Source organism: Kogia breviceps, chromosome 13 (genome assembly GCF_026419965.1).
Source record: "Kogia breviceps isolate mKogBre1 chromosome 13, mKogBre1 haplotype 1, whole genome shotgun sequence".
In the NCBI taxonomy this organism is placed as follows: domain Eukaryota; kingdom Metazoa; phylum Chordata; class Mammalia; order Artiodactyla; family Physeteridae; genus Kogia; species Kogia breviceps.
Window position 1 is genome coordinate 87747762 of NC_081322.1, and position 20320 is coordinate 87768081.

Sequence of the window (20320 nt, forward strand, 5' to 3'; positions counted from 1 at the left end):
AAGGAAATCACTTCCATTTTTCTCAAACTTGGCACAGAATAAACAATATAATGTTGGTAGGGATAGCTATTACAGATATGAGGCTATAATGCAAAATACATTGATCAAGTATAACAATACTCTCATAGAGCAGGATAAAATTTAATAGGCTCTAAGTTTCTATAGATCAAAATCAAAAGCTCTTTTGATTGGAGGTATCTTGGCTTCAAAACAAAGATCTAGAAGTTCTTTTAAAACTAATATTGAATGATGAGAACAGATCTGTTAAAAACGCTAATGCATGTGCTTTCCAAGGACATTAATACAACATGTGGAGATTTTTCCTTTGTGTTTGTTCTCTTCAGCCCATACAGAATTATGTTCAGCTCACGTCCAGGAGGAGGGGGCTAAGATCATGAAGGCTCTGGAAGCGCAGGCCTTTCCCTGAACAAACTCCCAGTGTTGAAGAGTTAGAGAGGGTCCATACTGATGGCTGAAACAGTCATGGATGGGGGGGAAACAAAATTAAGGGAGTTCACCAAAATTCAGTTTTCTAATCCACATTGTTTTGCTAAGTGGCAATTAGATTTAGCAGTATGAATTTGAGGTTGAATATGTGATTTTTCACTTGAGGTAAATTTTAGTTCTCTATTCAACTTCCTTTGATGTATCTAGGATAGATAATGTTAATGTTAGATGGCCCCAAGCTGAACTTGGAATGATGCATGATCTCCTAAATAACAGGAATCAGTTTGCTCATATCTTACTAAGGATTTTTTGTCTACATTTATAAAAATTCAGATTTGTAGTCTCTCTGTATATTTATAGTTTTAGAATAATACTGACCTCAAAACCTTCTATTTTCTGAAAGATTTTCTTTAGCTATCATTTTATTTACCCTTTAAACATTTGGTAGAAAAGAAACAGTGAAGCCATGGGGCCCTGAAATTTTCTTTATCACGAGGTTTTGGATTATTTTTAATGTTTTAAATATATATAAAGAGATTCTACTTTTCTTTTTCTTCTTGAGTTGTTCTGGTAAACTGTTGTTAAGGAATCTGTCCATTTCATCTGTCTTCAAATTTGCTGCATAAAGTTTTTAAAATAATATTCTTTTATTGCTCCATTAATGGATATAATATTCTCTGATTACTCCATTAATTCTTATTATTCTCTTAATATTCTCTTATTATTCTACTAATGAATGCATTATTCTATTCATCTCTTATCCCTAATATTGGCAATTCTTTTCTTATTTTTGCTCTTAATGTTCTTGCTAAAGTTTTATTTCTATATTGGTATTCTGTAAGAATTCATTTTTCATTTCATTAGTTTTCTCTGTTATTATCTATTTACTCTTTCAATATTTCAGCTGTTATATCTAAACTTCTATTTACTTTAGGTTCAATTTGCTGCTCTTTCTTAGCTTCTAACTCTGGAAGATTGTATCGTTGCTTTAAAATATGTTTTCATTCTTGATATAAACTTGTAAAGCAGTAAATTAACCTTAAAACATATCTCAAGTTTTTGGTATGATACTTTTTATTTTTATTCAATTCCAAAATGTTCTAATTTTCCTTATTTATTTTTAATTCCTGGCTTATTCAGAGTGGTTGTTATTTTTTACTGTAATTTTCAAATATTTGAAGATCTTTCAAATGTATTCATATTATTGATAACTGACTAAATTCTGTTGTGGTCAGAGAATACGCTTGGATAATATTGATATTTTATATGTCTTGAAGGTGTTTTATTGTACAGCATATAGTCTACCTTGGTGAATGTTCCATGTACCCTTGGAAAGAATGACTATAACGTTCTGTGTTTCTTGGATAGTTCTACATATATAAATTAAGTCAGATTTGTTGATAATTTTCTCTAAACCTTGTAGACATTTCCTGATTTTTTTACCTGCTTGTTTTATTAATTATGAACAAGTGCCAACAGCCTCCAAATATAGTTGTGGATTTGTTTCTCTTTTCAAGTCTATGAGATTTTGCTTCATGTGTTTTGAAGCTTTTTAGTTAGGTTCATATAATTTTAGGATATGTATTTCCTTTAAATAATATGGATCCAGTTCTAGACACAGATGTGGATCTAGATCTAATTCTAGATATGGATATAGATGTATTCTTTAGTTTTTAAAAGAATACATATTTGATACGGTAAGGGTACTTGCTAAAATGGCCACAGTGTAAATGTCAAAGGGTCAAGTCTGAGACATAAAAGAAATAATCATTCTGAATCTGGGTGATAAATACATTTTAATATTTTTGCTTATCCTTACAATATTCTTCACAGGGAAAAAGGAAATTGGAAATTCTTTTGAAAGAGAAAGATACTGTACACGTAAAACACACTGCATTTCATATTATGGGAAAACAGCTACTTATAAATAACCATCCCCGATTATCACTTATTTTCACAGTTTGAGGGTGAGGTACAGTTAGGATTAATGGTTCTCAATGACAGTTTTCTTGGAAAAAGTCATTCTCCAATGCTTTTATTCAGTGTACTGGTCTTCAAAGACAGAAAATTTACTGATACCATACTGCAAAATAAATAAAACTAAACACACAATAGCATAAACACAGAGGATATTTACCACCTCCACTGGAATTATTTGAAAAACACTTGAGCATGTCCTTACATAATATGTTACATTACAGACACCTGACACAATGTGTCATTCAAAGGCTTCACCTCTCTCAGTTATCAAGTATTTCTCTAAGTGCCATTTATGTAGGATTACACAATGCTGTCTAATATTTCTGTGTGCATAAGCTTTATTGGACTTACTTGACTGTAATCTCTTTTGCGGCTGGATAATGCTCTATTCAATTTTTTCCTAACCACACTGCTTGCTAAAGGGCCTTGCACATAGGACATGCTTGAGTTGGGTTTCCTAGATTTTATTAATTTTGTGTGACAATTCGGACCATCATGATAAAATCAGTTCTAACACTTTCCTCTAAGCAGTTGTGTTCATCATTCTTTTTTCACACAACACTTCTTGGCTAATATGTCATGCATTCCATCCTGTGAACAGCTGGCATGATATCCAGAATAGATGTAGTGCATTCATTGATTCTCGACACAGGGGAGTTACCAGCTGGCATAGATAAATGGGCAACTAAGAAGTATAGCAGATACAGTTGTCTCTGCCTCATCTCAAAGGAGACCCTCATAATTTTCCTTTTTGAATTTATCCAGATTCTAACATATTTTAAAAGAGTTCCTGGAAATACTCTCTATAACTAATAAAAGCATTGAGGATTTGTCTTTTTGTATCTTACTGCTTAGCCCATTCAAAAACATCTGTGGGGCTTCCCTGGTGGCGCAGTGGTTGAGAATCCGCCTGCCGATGCAGGAGACACGGGTTCGTGCCCTGGTCCGGGAGGATCCCACATGCCGCGGAGCAACTAAGCCCGTGAGCCATGGCCGCTGAGCCTGCGCGTCCGGAGCCTGTGCTCCGCAACGGGAGAGGCCACAACAGTGAGAGGCCCGCGTACCGCAAAAAAAAAAAAAAAAAAAACATCTGTGGTATGTAGATGAATAATGAAAGATTAAGTAACACTTGCAGATTTAAGATCAACTTATATAACATAGCATCTTTCCAAAATCAGTGAGGTGTCAGACTTATGATCAAGGCAGATTCTGCTGAATCGAGCATCCTGAGAGCAGATCATAATGAAGTCCTGGACATCACACTGAATGATCACAGATGGTAAAGACGGCACTGAAAGCTTTGACTGTGATGAGATTAAATACTATTTTTGATAAGCTTTGCTAACCTTATTTTCAGGAAGAGTTACGTATATATAGAATATGCTCTAGTAAACCAGACAGCTTTTGTTGCTTTCGAAATAAAAGAACATTTTGCATTACAGATAATGAATCTAAATCTCTACTGCATATGTATTTTTAAATAGGCTTATCTATTTGAATACATAATATTATATTCTTTCTCAACAATCAGAGTGCCTTAGTAAAGAAAATTATATACAATCTGGCACTGCAAAAGCACATCTGCAAAAGAATTACTTTCAAAAAAGAGAAAATTAATGATTAGCTGTATGAAACACAATCATAGAATAATATTATTTTAGGTATCATCTAGTTTAATACCCTTAATTTACACATGAGATAATCAAGGCCTAAGCTCACAAAGATAATTTAATGACAGGGCTAAGAACTTGAGTCCTCTACATTTCGGATCAGATGTCTTTTCTTTCAAGTCATCTTGGAAAACCACTGTAGACCGATATTCATGTAACCCTCCTATGATGACTGCACCGAAAACCAGGAATAAAAAATACATGTGGTTCTGCAATTTTATGTATTGACATTATCGCAGCCTTAAAGCTACTCAAGTTGAATTTGAAGATTTTCTATCCTGATAATAGAGTACAACAAAATAAAAGTAACCAAGGGCAAATTATCAATAGTAAAGGACATACACCTGTAGGAAATGTATGCCAAAATGTGTTGCAACGATCTCTAAAGAAAATACAAATAGTTGTAAGTGAACATACACTAGTATATGTCCAAGAGAAGCTTTAAGGTGAAAGGAAAAACAAAAGGAGCGCACATACCAAGCCTCCTCCTCCAAAACAACACAATGAAACAGGTTGCAGTACAGAATCTATCTCGCTGAGGCACAAAATGTTGGATGGATAGACTGTCATGAAACTAGAAGGGTAAACGCCAAGTGTTTACCTGTAATTACTACTGTGAAGTGGGATTAATGAGATGTGGAGGTACTTTTCTGTAATTATTTTTATTTTACATTTCTGTATTTTTAACATTATTCATGTCCGCACATTACTTTTCTAATACTGTTTATTCCAAAATGGAGCTGCAATTTAAATATTTAATATAAGGAAGTCAATTTCATAAGGAAATATTTTTGTGTACCTCTGTTTCAAGCATTACCTGAATGTCATAAAATGTGTCAGAAAGATTAGAAAAAAAGTGATAGGCTTCTAATAAGAAGCAACATAGCGGGCTTCCCTGGTGGCGCAGTGGTTGAGAGTCTGCCTGCCGATATAGGGTACACGGGTTCGTGCCCCGGTCCGGGAAGATTCCACGTGCCGCAGAGCGGCTGGGCCCATGAGCCATGGCCGCTGAGCCTGTGCGTCCGGAGCCTGTGCTCCACAACGGGAGAGGCCACAACAGTGAGAGGCCTGCGTACCGCAAAAAAAAAAAAAAAAAAAAAAAAAAAAAAGCAACATACCAACAATTATCCCAAAAGGAGCACAGGCTCAAAGCAATTACTTTGGAATGAGGGAAAATTTTTATCCTCCATAATTGCAAAATATCTTTAAAATGTTTAATATTAATGATTATGTGTTACCACTTGTCTGTGTAAACTTCCTTAAACAGTCTGTCCTAGACAACTGTAAATTCACCCCAATATATGTAACCAAATATCTGAGGAGGCATTGTCTTATTTACATGAATATTGTGAAAACATTAATTTGTAAGCACACTCCTCTATCTCCCCGGTGACAAATGCTTTGTCTCCCTGGGTCTCAAGTGAGCACTAAATTGTCAGATTGGGATTGGTTTGCATAACAATTTTTTAAATGTCTTCTTACCTAAGTCTTCTGAAACTCTAACATAAATACACTGTGGCTTTCAGTGACTTCTAGAGGCATCGACTTCAACAGGGCCACCAATTAATTACAAAGAGTAGTGAGAACTGTTATTAGTTGTAATATATTTTCCTTCAATTAGATAAAAATGTTCCTAAGGACTGATTATTAAGAGCACTGAGTTAGAAATCAGCTAATCTAAATTCCATTTCTATCTTGGTCCTTATTAAATGTATGGACTTGGATTAGAAACTTAATATTCCTTTGTTTTAGTAACTGCTTTTGGAGAAACCATTATAAGAAATCTGAAATAAAATGAATTTAGCTTTCAACTTCCATTTCCAACACAACCATCAGTGAATTCTATACATTCAAAGATTGTTTTTGAGAAATTGGCCTGAATGATTATTGAAGTGATTAAATATGATTAAAATAGGATCTAATAAAGTCACTTACCTGAATCTAATATTTTCCCAAATATTTATTGTATAGTGAATCTTTAGATAGTAGAAGTCATCAATATGTTAAATTAGAAAAACAGTAATTCATTCCTAACACATACAAAAAAGTAAAAAACAACACTTTTTTTCTAAAATATCTAAAACTCTCAAAGAAGTGTATAACTGTTAATTAAAATGTTTTTTTCTTTCTTTATAAAAAATAAAATGTAAGGATATAGAGTAATAATTATCCAATGAGTATTTGTGATCTTCATTTTTCCCTATTTTCTGAACAATGATAAGATGCCAAGTTTAAAGAGCTACTTGAGAGTATATTCTTTGCTGTATAATGCTTAAATTTGTTCATTTTTACTGAGCACTTCAAGAGAGCTGCCCTTACAATACTGTTTGTGTTTTATTATTCACTTCCTCAGAAGTTTGGAAGTCAGGACAAAAATGGAGGTCCAGTTTATTCCACATTCTATTTACTGTTATAATACTTTATTTTCAGGGACTTCCCTGGCTGTCCAGTGATTAAGACTTCACCTCCCAGTGCTGGAGGTGCAGGTTTGATCCCTGGTCCGGGAGCTAAGATTCCCACATCCCTTGAGGCCAAACAAAACAAAACAAAAAACAAAACATAAAACAGAAGCAATATTGTAACAAATTCAATAAAGACTTTAAAAAATGGTCCACATCAAACACATTTTTAAAAAGTACTTTATTTGCAAAACTGAGTAACGAAGAAAATGATTTCTTGATGTCAAAGATTTTCTACAAATCCGTCATCAAAGGAGTGCAGTCTGCTTTAGCACCCCAAGCAGGTCTAACTGCACCAACAAATGCACAATGTCTGGAAGTCATTGGTAAATCTTTGGTTCTATGGGCACCAACAACGAGGTGGGCTTGAGGAGTGCCAAGATCACTCATGGACTTTAGGTTTCTGGCTTTGATAAACCAAGAAAGTTTTCAACAGAAATATCATCCCCATATGCCCATCTGTACACAACATGAGCTGACTTTTGAATGCCTCATATCCTGGTTCTTCTTTTAAGAGTGAAAGTACTATATAGCACTTATTTAGAAAAAGACCCAACTTCATTCAGATTGAGGTTTTGCCTTGCAGGAAAACCATTCTGTCAATAGACTATTGCAACTCACCAAAGAAGACTGCTGGAAAATAATCACAAGTGATCTTCAAGTTATTCATTTTTACACAGTTTTAAGATTTCTCCACATACCCTAGCTTTGCTTAAAATACATTTTTTTAACCAAATCAGCTTCTTTGTCTATCGGCATCTTCATCAGATCTTTGACAATGACCAGTGCTTTCCATTGTATCTTATGGTCTCAAAGATAGCCATGCTGATTGGAGCCATCATTCCACCGTGGAAGGTATTCCTCTATTTATTCAAAGGTTACATGCCCTCTGGAAGCTTTCCAGAATCCACAAAACTTACATAATTCACTTAAATTTTTTAATCCTCAAAAATCCTCTACATGAATTCTGGTGAAATATGCATGGCAAGGTATGACTTTTCGGCATTCATCTCTTTCAATCACTCTATCACTTTCAGATTCTTTTGATGCATAGACTTTGCCAAGCCTATGAACTTGCCTGCTTTCCTAAGAGACCATGCCACTATTTTAGAAGATATTTTCTTTTAATAATGTGGGGAAGACATTATAGGTAATGCAGAACATGTCTAAAAATGAGGAAAACTAACTTTTTTTTTTTTTTTTTTTTTTTTGCGGTTCGCCGGCCTCTCACTGTTGTGGCCTCTCCCGTTGCGGAGCACAGGCTCCGGACGCGCAGGCCCAGCGGCCACGGCTCACGGGCCCAGCTGCTCCGCCACATGTGGGATCTTCCCGGACCGGGGCACGAACCCGTGTCCCTGCATCGGCAGGCGGACTCTCAACCACTGCGCCACCAGGGAAGCCTCCTAACTGTATTTTAATCAAAACAAATGCAGAGATATGACTTGATTCACTGTGTATCTTCCCACCGAGGCTTGTACACATCTGAAAGTTCCCCTGATCTGTGTATGCATATTTGTCATATGGGTTTTCAATTGAAATGATAAATTCTGGGGAAAAATGTACATTATTATAGTGTAATTCAGATTATGAGTTCAAATAATACAGGAATCTTGTATTATACATTCTGTTAAGATGTCATCATAGTCTTTACACTAACTATGAATTGGGTTCACTTATTTCACATAGATATTTTTAACAATACTTGAATGGAAATTACAAAAATAAACAGAACAGAATTCTACATACATCAGAAAGATTACATATAATTTAATACAGTTAATCTAGAGATGTATACATCTGTATGTGCATATAAAATTTGAATTATATATTGTACATAATCAGAATCTGAGATGAAGAATGAAATTATCAAATTGAGACCACGTTTTTAAAATATTAATAAGAAGCATAATTTATATAGAGATATAACTATTTATGATTCCACAGGACAGACTGGTATTCTTTTTTTTAAATATTTTATTTTATTTTATTTTTATTTATTTATGTTTGGTTGCGTTGGGTCTTTGTTGCTGTGCACAGGCTTCCTCTAGTTGCGGCGAGTGGAGGCTGCTCTTCATTGTGGTGCGCGGGCTTCTCATTGCGGTGGTTTCTCTTGTTGCGGAGCACGGGCTCTAGCCACGCGGGCTTCAGTAGTTGTGGCACACAGGCTCTAGGGCTCAGGCTCAGTAGTTGTGGCGCACGGGCTTAGTTACTCGGCGGCATGTGGGATCTTCCCCCCGACCAGGGATCGAACCCGTGTCCCCTGCATTGGCAGGCGGATTCTCAACCACTGCGCCACCAGGGAAGCCCCCAGACTGGTATTCTCTTAACTAAAAGTGACCAAGACAAATATGATCCAGGTTGCCCTTTTCCTTGCCATCTTCTTTGACCTGCTCATTCTGTTATCCGTGTAACAGTCACATACCTGTCACACACCTTCATGCCCTACTGACCCATGTCTTAGGTTCAAGGGTGATAAATAACTGAAATTCAAGGTGCAAACTAGAGAGTATTTTCCATCTTCAAAAATTCAAGTTATTTGTTCCTATTTTAAAAGTTACATATATAACTGGATCACTTTGCTGTATACCTGAAATTAACCAAACGTTTTTAGTCAACTATGCTCCAATATAAATTGAAAATTTTTTTAAAGTTATATAAAATAGTGATTAACAACAAGACTTTGAATCTCAACCCCATGACTTACATCGCTGTGACTTTGGCTGAATGCGTCAACTCACTCTGTCCAGATTACCAACTGTAGAATGGGCTTTACATCTACTCTCAAGGTCAGATGAGATATATATTACACATAAAGTGTTTCGCACAAATCCTGGCTCATAGAAAGTAACAAATATACAGGAGTTCTTGTAAGGGTTGCTGTATTCTATCATAAGGAGTTTTGCCTGTGGTTTCACTTGGGTTGCGTTTGATATTGATGCATACATTTCAAAGCTGTCTGATGCATCTGGCTGCTAATATCATAGAGTGACTGCTCCTTTCTGCTCCCTTGGTGAGCAATGCTCTATAGAAAGCTCTGAATAGTAAGGCAGAAACAACTTCAATATATCTTTCCAGTATGGTATACTTGCTCCTTATATCACAGCACAAAAAAACAATTTTTTTTCAAATAAAATTATGGCCAATTTATGCATCTAAGATGAGGAATTTAGGTTAGTAGATTAATAGGCCAACTGAAATAGATTCATGATATTAAGATAAAAATATGAAAGTCCCATTATATAGAAAATAAGGTAAAACTCCGAAAACGTAAGGTCAGCTTTGCAGCAGATTTTAAGGTGACTTTGATATAGGACTTCCACAGGACAGGTACAAAAATATGTGCATTACAGATTGTGCTTCAAGTGATTATTAAATCAATGTGATTTTTTAATGGTGTGTTTTGACAATATTCAGTCATAATTCAATATAATATTGCCAAATATATTGTGTGTGATTGTAAACTATGCTGGTCATACTGAGAATATGAAACAAAAGTGGCATAGCAACTTGCTCAGAGCTCAGGAGAAATTTAAAGCTGAGCTGGCACAAGGGAGCATCTGGGTGTGCTAGTGGGAGGCCAACAGGGACAAAAGTTTTGCTTGCAAATCTTTTTCCTTATTTTACTCAAAAACATGACAGTTCAGAAACCTCAGACCACTTATCTCAAGTGGACTTCTAAAGACTGCATGGGGCTTCCCTGGTGGCGCAGTGGTTGAGAGTCCGCCTGCCGATGCAGGCGACACGGGTTCGTGCCCCGGTCCGGGAAGATCCCACGTGCCGCGGAGCGGCTGGGCCCGTGAGCCATGGCCGCTGAGCCTGTGCTTCCGGAGCCTGTGCTCCGCAACGGGAGAGGCCCGCGTACCGCAAAAAAAAAAAAAAAAAAAGAATGCATGATTGTACGATGTTTACATCAAATGATACTGAGGCTGGAAATTGCAAACTTTCTGGAGTGAGTGATGATTTGATACTGTCGTCTGAGCAGAGTTCCTGTGCCTGGAGAGAGAAGCCCCAGGCAGTGGGGAGGGTATAGGAGCCTCTCCGTATACCCATGAAGGGATTGGTATGGGTGCTTCCATTCTCCCCTGCCCCACCAGACTTCTGTTCTCACGGGATTCAAATAAGTGTATGTACCTAAGAAAACTGAAAACATACGTTCACTCAAGAACTTGTACACATGATCATAGCAATGCTATTCACTCTTCACAGAAGTGGAAATACCCAAATGTCCATCAACTGATGAATACATAAACAAAATATGGTAATCCATACAGGGAAATATTACTTATCCATAAAAGGGAATGAAATACTGATACATGCTACAAAATGGGTAAACCTTGAAAACACTAAGTGAAAAGCCAGACGCAAATTGTATGATTCCATTTGAATTAAATGTCCCAAACAGGCAAATTTACAGAGACAGAAGGGAAATTAGTGGCTGCCAGGGACTGGAAAAAATGAGGGAATGGGAAGTGGCTGCTTAATGGATATACTTTCTTTTTAGGGCAATAAAAATATTTTGAAATTAGGTGGTGGTGATGGTCATTTAACATTGGGAATATACTAAAAAACAATTAACTGTACACTTTTAAATGGTTAAATAGGTGAATTCCATGTTATGAGGATTTTATCTCAATTAAAAAAATGTCATACATGGTATCAACTATGTATAAAATAGACCACTGATGAAAACATATGGTATAGCACAGGGAACTCTGCCTAATGCACTGTGGTAACCTAAATGGGAGGGGATATCTGTATGTGTATGACTGAATCATTTTGTTGTTCAGTTAAGGCTCACTCAACATTGTAAAGCAACCGCAGTCCAATGAAAATTAATAAAAAATATAAATAAACTTATGCTCTCAAAAAAACAAACAGACAAATAAATAAAGTGCCTTTGGGATGCTAAGCAATTTCCAGGAATCTGTGTGCAAAAACTCCTCCTTACAATTCTAAAGAAAGTCAAGCTACCATCTTTTTTCTTAAGGGGTTATATTCTGTTATGCATGTGAAAACAGTTTCCATCTGGAAAAAAACTCTTTCAATTGATTTCTTATTGGCAATTTCAGCTATTTACTATTTCATTAACATATCACATTAAGTTTATCTGTAATTTAATTACACATAGATGATTAGGAGAAATATTCATTCTGTGTCCTTGTGCTGTTTGTATTAAAATTTCTGAACAATTTAGGGGGTAATTCTTTCTAAAGCAATTTCCTTGTTTAAATTAGGCCATAAAATTGGATTACTTGATAGCAATGCAATAAAGCTGGACTGCTTTATAATCTTCCAGGTACTTTCACATCTAATATCGCATCTGAGTCCCATATTAACTCTGTAAGATAAGTATGCCAGGTATTGTTACCCCAGATCCGCAAAAGTAGCCACTGAAAGAGAGAAATCAAGCCATTTCATTTTTAACTCAGTTGCATACCAGTGACTAGAACTTACATTTTGAGATTCTTGCTGAAGAAGGGCTCTGTCTATACCAGCACTTATGCTTGCGTTAGCTATACCACGCTTGGTAACAAACATTCTACTGGGGTTGCTCAAACCTGATTGTGTATTAAAGTCACCAGGGAGTTTTGTGGGTTTTTTTCTGTTTTGTTTTGGGTTTTTTTTTGCGGTACACGGGACTCTCACTGTTGCGGCCTCTCCCACTGCGGAGCACAGGCTCCGGACGCGCAGGCTCGGCGGCCATGGCTCACGGGCCCAGCCGCTCCGCGGCATGTGGGCCCCTCCCGGACCAGGGCACAAACCCGCGTCCCCTGCATCGGCAGGCGGATTCTCAATCACTGCACCACCAGGGAAGCCCACACCAGGGAGTTTTTAAATCATGCTTGGGTTATACACATCCACACACATGCACACACACACACACACACACACACACATAAATGCATACACACATGCATACATGGATAACATGAAGAGATTTTTTAATATTGGAAAATCATCATAAATAAACATTTACATAAATTACTATACAAAATTAAAACACTCCAGTATACAAATGGATCAGTCTGATCTCTGCTTGAACTTGTCCAAAGTTTTTATATACATGCTTACTTTATGCTTGACAGTAATTTGTTGTAAAAATTTTAAATACGTGTAACCAGTGGAATTTAGAAATTTCACGATGAAATATGCCCCCCTTGTTGAGGTAACCAACACTATTTATATAATATATTTATGAGCTAACAGCCATGTATAGATGTTTCTACTCATTTATGCTCTTACAATTACATATACAATAAGAATTCTCAAATATGAAATTGAAGTCTTCTGTATTTGTGTCCTTTTTCCCTGCATGGTCTTCTAATTTCTGAAAGATCTGTGTTGTAAATTTACACCATAAATAAAGGATTCATTTTCTCCTTGAATTCTATCAGTTTTTGTCTTACATAAATCAAAGCTATATTTTAGGAGCCTAAAAGTCATGACTGTTGAATCTTGAAGAATTATACCTTTCAGCAAAGTAAATTTCCCTCACTTTACACAATTTTCACCTTGAATGTTATTTTATTGTTTATTACCATTGTCAGTGTGCTAGCATGTAGCTCGTATCTTTTACATGCCTTTATTTATTTATTTTATTATTCCTATATTTATTTACAGATTCTTATGTCATTGAGATTTCGGTGTGCTTCACTGAAGAAGATTCTTCTGCGAATCTGTCTTTAATAAATGACTTTAATACTTTCATATTTATTGTTGTGACATATATATTTCTAATTTTTCCTTCCATATGTTTTCCTATGATCTATTGACCATGCTTTTTCATCATTTACTTTGTTTTCTTTTACCTTATATTTGTTGAAGGTGTCAAGATTTCTATCGTCCATTTTTTTAAGTAAATATTTATCATTGTACAATCTACCTAAATTTTTTGATGGTTACTCTGAAAATTGTAGCTTTTATTTAAAATTTGAAATTTCTAACAATATCTGATGCTAATCAAGAGATACAGCTTAACATATTTACACCTTTCTAGTTTCCCTCCTCACTTCTGAGATGATATGATCTGCAATTTTGATCAATAATATAATTTATTAACTTTTATTCAATTTTTATTTTATTATTTTCTTTCCCATTATTGATGCCTTATAGATGCCTGTTCTTTCTGACTCATTTACTTTTTCTTGCAAAAATATACCCTCCAGAGATTTTTTAAAAAAGAATCTACAAAGAGCAAAATTATCTTTACATTTCTAAAAATGTTATATCACTCTCATGCTTGAATGATAGTTTGACATTGATAGGAGTCTAGATAAGGCTTATTTTCTCTCATATTTTAAAGATACTTCTCTTTCTATATTTGTATCTATTTTTACTGACAAGATGCCTGATGCCAATGTGGCTGACATTTATTCATAAGTAATCTCTACTTTTATCTTTGGAGAACTTAAGGTTTTGTGGTTTTTAGTTTTTATTATTTAATGCAAAAAATATTTTACTGTGGTGTGTCTAGGCATATTTGTGTATAAGTGTGTGTGTGTGTGTGTGTGTGTGTGTGTGTGTGTGTGTGTGTTCACTTAGGTAGTTCCTTGACTTATTTTTTATACTCCCTGTTCAATAGGCTCTTTCAATCTGATCCTTATGTTATCTTTAATTTCTAATAAGTTTTCTTAACTTTTTCTTTCAGTTTTTCTTCTTCATTGTGACAACTATCAGTTTATTAATTCTCAGCTCCAAATCCATCCCCATTACCTGCCTTGGGAAAGTATAGCTGGGTTCTTTAAATATTTTTCCTTTGCTAGTTTGCAGATGGTATCCTCGGTCAGTCGAGAGCAGGGACATTGAAGGAGGAAGCGTTTTTCTCCTCCTGGTTCTGGGCTGCCCCTCTGTCGACTCCTGCAGTATGTGTGGAGTTTCCTTCTATACTGGGAAACCAGCAGCACCTGGCCTCTTCCTATTGCAGCTGCTGGCAGCATCCTCTCAGGTAGCCTGGTAGCAACGTGCCATCTTCAGTGGACTTCCTGTGACCATTCTCAGCACATGGCCCTCAAGCCCCTGTGCAGTGGAGTGCTGGATTGGACACTTCCTCATGACTCATTTTCCTGGCAGCCCCTCTCCAGTGTTGAGCCACTGTCTGCATGCCTTCCTTTGGACACCTCACCAGGGACTTCCTCGACAGTTTTCAGTAAGTTTCAGGGCGTGAACCCTCCTATGGGTGGAGCCACAGGATTCCAGAAAGCAAGTCCACAGTCCCAACAGAGCAGGACCTAGAGAACTTCTCCAGTATCTATTCTCTATGGCCGCACCCTCCCAGTAAGCTCTGGGTCTCAGCCCTGGTGGAAGCATCTTGTTTCTAGTGCTCTATCAGCCTTAGGCATGGCTACTCCATATGCCTCCTAGTCTTATAGTCCTTATTGGGCAACCCCCTGTCATTTTAGTTTCCTGTTAATAATTATTTATATTAAGATTTCCATATTCATATTACTCTATGGTTTTTCTCTCCTCATTGGATCCTAATTAATGCAGAATTAGCATCAGGGACTGTCCCGTGAGATTGATCATAAAGATGGAATTTCAGAATTGGTTTGGCCATGCTCTGAGGATGAACGCAGAGCTGAACTCTTTGGGAAATTGGAAGCTAGTAGTCCATGGTGCATGCTGGCATCATAATTAATCAAGTTATCACCTCAGGTTAATTGTGATGAAGTGACAGCTACAGAAAATGCCCTGGGACTCCAAGTGGCCGTTACCCTTGACTATTGTGGCAGTAGTGGTGACTATGTAAAGAGTGTGGGATGGAGTCTTTTGAGTGCACTTGGGCGATTCCACGTAGAATATGACAAATTCAGACTCTTCTAAGTATCAGCTTGCATCAAGGTCTGAGCGCCAGAGTTCCCATCACAACCCTGAAAGAATCTCTTATTTATTTTATCCAAATGGTTGATGCTGCTAAAATCAAACACAGAATTCAATAACGTGGGTGGCTGAAGTGCAATAGCAGTTGAACGCAGTCTTGCCAATGTTCTCCTGTGAAAGACCTTTGAGGAAGAATGCGATCCTGAAATTTAGACTAGGAATACATGTCTGAACCCGATTAAATGGGCAACACTGCATCTTCAAGTCACTCTGTCTCTTTTGTCGGTGGAAGGAGTTGGCCCTTTGTATCTGAAAGTCCTGTGGTCACCTCCCTTGGGCAGGGGACTTAAGAGGATGCTACCCAGTAGCACTGCCTCCTAGCGGGCATTGGGATTGTACAGGTGTTATGGTAAGTGGGGAGGAAGATAACACTAGATAAGGCTGAATTCACTGGTGTGGGCACACTTGCAGGATGTTCTGGACACGTCACATTACTTCATTCAGCTGGAGATGCTTCACTGGAACTTGTACTCAACAATGACCTCCATTTAAGGAGGCTGAGATGGCCAGAGGTTCCTGGTGTGATATAGAAGAGGGAACCCAAAGGGAGAGAGAAATGTTGTACTGGATTTACAGAGTTAAAGCTCAACCTTGTACTGCTTTAAGAGATAAACCTTAAATATGAGGACACAAAATCGTTGAAAGTTTAAAACTGGAAAATAAAAGATACACTATGCAAACACTAAACAAATTCTAGATAGTTACCCTGATGTCAGTCACAGTAAACTTTAAAGCAAGAAGCATCACTTGCAATAAAAAGGATCTTGCAAAATGATGCAATGGTCATTTGACTAGGAAAATATAACCAATATAAAATAAAATTAATTTATATAATTGTAATGCAACCTGAAAATAGATAAAGTTAGGAAATTATTGAATTAAAAGAAGTACACAAGTCATAGCAGAAAAAACTTGTGCTCGTTAGACATTGATTTGATTGCTTGTATATAGAACATTCCACAGATATTTAACATTATTAACACAAATGATCATTTGTAGAGTCTATATCAAACCAGAAACATTTAAAATTACTGGCATGTGTATCAGTGTTCATTCAGATGTAGAAAATAGAAAGCTATGAACAGTGACTTAACAAAAGATTTTGTTCACCTCACTTCTTTTTGGTGTCACCACAGTCTAAGGAGTCTGGGTTCACGTTTTTTTACTTTCTTTGCACTCCCCTGACCCCAACTCATGGTCACAAAATGGCTGCCTCAGCTCTAAACATTGCTTCTGTAGTCAGTTCAAGAAAAAGAAAAAAAGATTCATTAAGATCTATTTTCTTTGAAAAAAAAAGTTAAAGCATTTCTTGAATCCCCAGAATATGTTTCCCTTTATAAAACTGGTAAGCAAGCATGACTTTTCAGCCTCTGTAATGGGAGGCAGCAGGGGAGGTGGAGTTAGGAGTAGCTATTCCATTAGAAAATTGACAGCTCCAGGTACAGTATATGTGTTTATTTATATGATATTATATTTTCTACCAATGATTGCACCTAACATACCTACTTATGGAATTTCAAATTGCTGGTAGGTAGGGGCCATGCCATAGAGTTCATCTGTTTTTCTCCAGAACATGTAAAGAAAAAAAAAAAATCTTCCTACATATTTGATTAACCAATCCTCATTGAGACATTTTCTCACATGACTGAGAACCTAATTAAAGACCTATCAGCCATGCTCTGAGCCCAAATGAGTCTACAAAGCCCTAAGAACAGCACTGATTTATGCAGTGAAGTATTCCAGGGGGTGATGGTACCCAGCCTTGCAGTGCTCAAGCATAGCTATTATCAAAGAACATTTAAACACAGATTTCACAATTAGATGACATCTGAGCTTCTTTCCAACACTTAGTTTTTATGAAAAAAAAAGTTTGAATTTTCCCTTGAAAAAGAAAAATGTAATCTGTAGTCTGACACTTTGGCATTCTCATTTTTCAATTATGGAGCCCTGACTTCAAGAAATATAATGTCTTATGTCAAATAAAAAATGGATTCTGACCTTCTATTTTCTGCCATAGGAAATGGACTGACTGAAGAGAAAATTAAATGTGACGTACTTAGGAAGAAAACATGAAAGTTTTACTGAAGTAGGAACATGGTCTGTCTCCAACTTACTACATGGCATTGAATTGAGAATTCTTTGGATTCCACCCTCTGTGTGGTGCAGATTTTAATACTGATTGTGTTTCTTCATTAAATATATCAGAAATTTAGCATACTATCAATTTAAGTTATGCATCATAATTACTAGGGATGAATTGTTAGTGTGAGCTAAGCAAGTTCCCACAGTATTAAAATTTTCCATAGCTGCCAGTTTTTGCCATCAATAACTGCACAATCCTTTTCTATTCTGGTCAGTCATCTTCACCCTAGACTATACTTAGGATACATAGGCAAAATAGCTCAAAATGTCGTGTCAATCTATTTACTTCAGTTTTATTCATTAACTCTATTATCAGGATGCATGGGACTTTGGAGATGGCGCACAGTGATTCTGAAGATGAGGGTTATGCAGAAGATACCTCTACATTTCACATGAGCAGACTTGGCCTCATGTCATAACATTTTCAGGAGATGGCCCAAGAAAGTTACATTCACGCAAACTGTCTTCCACTTGTGTCCTATTTTGAAATATATATTATTCTACTAGGGTTGCTAGTCCAAATGTAATACAATGGAGTTATTTTTTCAATTAATGACCATCTCACTCTTTGATTGCTATATAATTGCTCTTAATAAAGTTATCTGAGTTACTTTCTCCAAAGGTGTTATGATGTAATTTTTTTTGTGTTATAAGTTCTACTCAACTTGTGTGAAACTCATAGGGATTCAGGGATGTCAAGTAATTCAAGATGGAGTCACAGTGGCCAATGTGAACTTCCATATTAGTTGTTTTGAAATGTTGGATATAGGATGGTCAATCTCAGCACGATAAATCAAGAATGTTACTTTAGATAAGAAATGTGTTTGGGTAACATCCTTGGAAAGACTTTGCTGGAATTGAAAGAGCAAATGATAGAGGCAAGAACCCCTGGGACATAACCCTTATACCTTACTGACAGTCTCCTTTGAAATGAGACCACTGAGCCAGGAGACTTGGAGGCTCTTTGCTGGAGGATCCAACTCCAGGCTGGCAAGAGCTGTTCCAGACAGATGCTTCCAGAGGCCCTGTAGGAGTAGAGGATGACTTCCTGCTCATGTTTGACCTGAGACTTGTTGCTGGACCAGAGATACAGCTTCTGCTAAGAAGTCTCCTTCCTGGACTGCTTGGAGTGGTTTGTTGCTACTTATTCTGGTTCTACAAGTTTGACTAACTTGTGGGCTAATTGTGTGCATTAAACTGAGTAATTCCTGAATCGGATTTTGGCTACGTTTCGTACACCTCCAATCCTGGGATTCTTACCTTGGCCCCACTGTTGGCCCTGCGACAGAACAAAATCAATGCAGAGCAAAAAACTTGCATCACCAACCTGAAAAGTTCTCAACATATTAGACACCATAAAACAGAGAGTTATATTTGTAAATGCCTAATGCTTATGTATAATAAATTGCTACAGAGAGTAATACTTTTGTATTGGTTTCAGAACTAAAATAGTAGTTTCAGATGAAAAATATAATTTTTGACTTAGGAATTTCTAGCATTTTCAGACTGTCCTTCCACATTATAGGTAGAACATCACTCTACTTGTTGAATCACTAATGGTTCCTGGTTCCAAAATTCTGCATGTAAACGTCATGCCTATATTCAAATTTGTGAAGCTAATTAGAAGCTGTGTAGTTCAGGTATTCATCATCTGAAATATTCCAGAGTTAAACCAGAGTCTAAAAGACTAGTGAAGAAATAAGATTTCCTAAGAAAAGGTTTCTAATAAATTCTAAATATAGTGCAATTCCAAGACATGTGGTATAGGGCTTGTAATAAAGTTAAATAAATATTAGTAGAGAGTGATTTCAAAGCTGTTTATTTAAGCAGAATATTCTACATTTATTAGGTATGTATTATTTTTATAGAGGTATAATTGACATATGTTTCAGGTGTACAATGTAATGATTAAAGATCTGTATACTTTATGAAATGATCACCACAAGGAGTTTAGTTAACACTTGTCATTACCCATAGTTACAGATTTTTTTTCTTGTGATAAGGGCTTTTAATATCTACTCTTTAGGCATCTTTCAAATATACAATACAGTATTATTAACTATGGTCACCATGCTGCATATTACATTCCCATGACTTTATTATTTTGTAACTTGAAGTTACTACCTTTTAACCCTCTTCACCTACTTCTCCTACTCTCCGTGCCCCTCCTCCGGCAACTACCAATGTGTTATCTGTATCTGTAAGTTTGGTTCTTGTTATTGTTGTTGTTTTTAATCCCACATATAAGTGAGATCATATAATATTTGTGTTTCTCTCTGACTTATTTCACTTAGCATAATGCCCTCAAGAATCAACCATGATGGGCTTCCCTGGTGGCGCAGTGGTTGAGAATCCGCCTGCCAATGCAGGAGACACGGGTTCGTGCCCTGGTCCGGGAAGATCCCACATGCCGCGGAGCAACTAAGCCCGTGAGCCATGGCCGCTAGGCCTGCGCATCCGGAGCCTGTGCTCCGCAATGGGAGAGGCCACAACAGTGAGAGGCCCGCATACCGCAAAAAAAAAAAAAAAAAAAAGAATCAACCATGTTGTCTCAAATGGTAAAATATCACTCTTTTTTATGGCTGAATAATATTCCATTGATCCCATCTTGTTTATCCATTCATCCATCAATAAATACTTAGGTTGTTTTCCATGTCTTGGCTACTGTGAATAATGCTGCAGTGAACATGGAGGAGCATATATCTTTTCAGTTAGTGTTTCCATTTTCTTCGGATAAATACCCAG

The 20320-nt window shown here is 36.6% G+C and overlaps 1 long non-coding RNA gene across 3 annotated transcripts in view; it reads left to right on the top strand.

The window, feature by feature from the left end:
• LOC136792433 (uncharacterized) overlaps window positions 1–18193 on the top strand; it is a 44699-nt gene extending 26506 nt beyond the window's left edge. Inside the window, exons 3-4 of one of the 3 annotated variants that reach the window (XR_010836223.1) lie at window positions 14320–14702; window positions 17451–18193. This is a non-coding gene — a long non-coding RNA (uncharacterized lncRNA). The remainder of the gene's footprint in view (window positions 1–14319; window positions 14703–17450) is intronic. The other 2 variants (XR_010836222.1, XR_010836224.1) reach the window with 2 other exon arrangements.
• Window positions 18194–20320: the final 2127 nt, after the last annotated feature.